This window comes from Citrus clementina, unplaced genomic scaffold, assembly GCF_000493195.1.
Source record: "Citrus clementina cultivar Clemenules unplaced genomic scaffold, Citrus_clementina_v1.0 scaffold_2, whole genome shotgun sequence".
Classification (NCBI taxonomy): domain Eukaryota; kingdom Viridiplantae; phylum Streptophyta; class Magnoliopsida; order Sapindales; family Rutaceae; genus Citrus; species Citrus x clementina.
The window spans coordinates 878,822-881,357 of NW_006262688.1; positions in this window are offsets into that span (position 1 = coordinate 878,822).

A 2,536-nucleotide genomic window follows, 5' to 3' on the forward strand; every position below is an offset into this window, starting at 1 on the left:
ACTGATTTTAGTAGGAGAAAATTGATAATCTCTCTAAAACTCATCCTCTAATTAATGAGTAGCACATATAGTTGAAATGTAAATTTTGATCCAAATGTTAGGATCCCTAATATTATTATTTTTTTAACGTAGTATACAATGGAAACAGATATGATATAAAATTGACGAAACTGATCGTTACATTATTGATTGGTGTGATTTCGTTGCTAGTTTGACATCCACACGGCTCCTAGAATTGCAATTTCATTTGCATTTTTCATGAGCTATATGCTATAATTTAGTTTTCTCAACCTCTCAATTTCGCGTTCTTTTTTTTTTTAAATAATAAAACTTAAATTTCGCTATTAAAATGTATGTCATGTGATATTTTTATCCAAACATTGACAGTATGTCACATTAATAATTTGTGTAAAGATTTCGTAACTCTAAAATTATGTCACGTTAATAATGATCTTGACAATTATTATTACGAAATAATAGAAAGAACGGATAATTTTTTGTGTTTAACATACGACTATCCACTAAAAACGTTTATGTGTTGGTTAGTATTTAAAGCATGCACTAGACAAATAATAAAATTTGAAGCATGCACTAGACAAATAATACATACTCTATTATATGACCAATAAATAACTAGCTAGTTTTGTTTTGTTGCGAATACTTTCACATTGAAGAGCCAAACTTGAAACTTTAGGACTAAATAGTTTAGTCAATTCATCCCTAGTGTCTTGCTAGAGACCAAGAAAATTTCAAAGAAAGTTGGCCATGTTACGTAATTAATAAGCAACATCCAATCAAGGAGTCAACCTACCATGCAGCGCTGTATCTCATACAGCACATGCATGCAACCGGTACAACCGGTTTTTAACCGGATAATATAATGAAAATTATATTTTTATTTGTTTTTAATGTGAAAAAATTATGAAAAAATTTGGAAAAAAAAGAGTAAAATTTTAATTAAATAAGGAAAAAGATTGTAATAATTTAAAATTTAAAAATAGTACAAAAAATATAAACATATCACAAAATGGTTACATTCCTACTTATTTTGTCACATTCCAATATTTATAATGCATATTTCAAGTTTACTTTTCAAATTCCTATTTCTAGTAATGATTTATCTAAATTTTTGTAAGTTGTTTCAACTCATTTTCCCACTAGCTTTTGGTTCTATATTTCCACTCTTTTCATCAACTTCCATATTTTTTGATAGATATTTCAAGTTTATTTTTATATCTCTACAATTTGTTAAACTTTATCTAGTTTTTGGTAAATTATTTCGATTTATTTTTCCACCACTTTTTTGTTCTATATTCCTACTCGTTTTATTAAATTCCAACATTTTGTTTAGAAATTTCAAGTTCAATTTTTAGATCTCTATTTTCTGTTAAAATTTATCAAATTCTTGTTAAGTTATTTCAACTTTTGGGTTAACTTCTTCTACTCTTGTTTCCACTACTTTTTGGTTCTTTATTCCAATTCTTTTAATTGATTTCTAATATTTTGGTTAAATATTTCAAGTTCATTTTATAGATCTCAACTTATTGTTAAACTTTATCATATTCTTGTTAAGTTCTTCGAACTTTTAGGTTATGCTCCCCAACTCTTGTTTCCACCATTTTTTTTGTTTTATATTTCTACTCTTTTCATTGAATTTAAGTATTTTTCGTGAATGTTTCAAGTTTATTTTTTGATCCCTAATTATTGTTGGATTTATCATATTCTTGGTAACTCTTTCCGAATTTTAGGTTAACCTCTTCAACTCTTTTTTCCACCACTTTTTGGTTTTATATCCTACTCTTTTTATTGAATTCCAACATTTTATTTGGAAATTTCAAGTTAAATTTCTAAATTCCCACTTTCAATTAAAATTTATCAAATTCTTAGTAAGTTGTTTCAATTTATTTTTCCACCGGTTATTCGTTCTATATTTCCACTCTTCTTATTGAATTCCAAATTTTTAGGTTGATTTTTCAAGTTTATTTTTTATATCTCTATATCCTGTTAGACTTTATCTAGTTATCGTTAAGTTGTTCCAACTTATTTTTCCAGCACTTTGTGGTTCAATATTTCTGCTCTTTTTATTGAATTTCAAATTTTGGGTAAATATGTCAAATTTACTTTTTAGATCCCTACTTTGCGTTAGAATTTATCAAATCTTTGTTAAGTTATTTCAACTTTTGGGTAACTTCTTCCACTCTTGTTCCCACTACTTTTTGTATTTGTATTCCAATTCTTTTAATTAATTTCTAATATTTTGGTTAAATATTTCAAGTTCATTTTATAGATCTCAACTTATTGTTAAACTTTATCATATTCTTCTTAAGTTCTTCGAACTTTTAGGTTATGCTCCTCAACTCTTGTTTTCACCATTTTTTTTGTTCTATATTTCTACTCTTTTCATTTAATTTAAGTATTTTTCGTGAATGTTTCAAGTTTATTTTTTGATCCCTAATTATTGTTGGATTTATCATATTCTTGGTAACTCTTTCCAAATTTTAGGTTAACCTCTTCAACTCTTTTTTCCACCACTTTT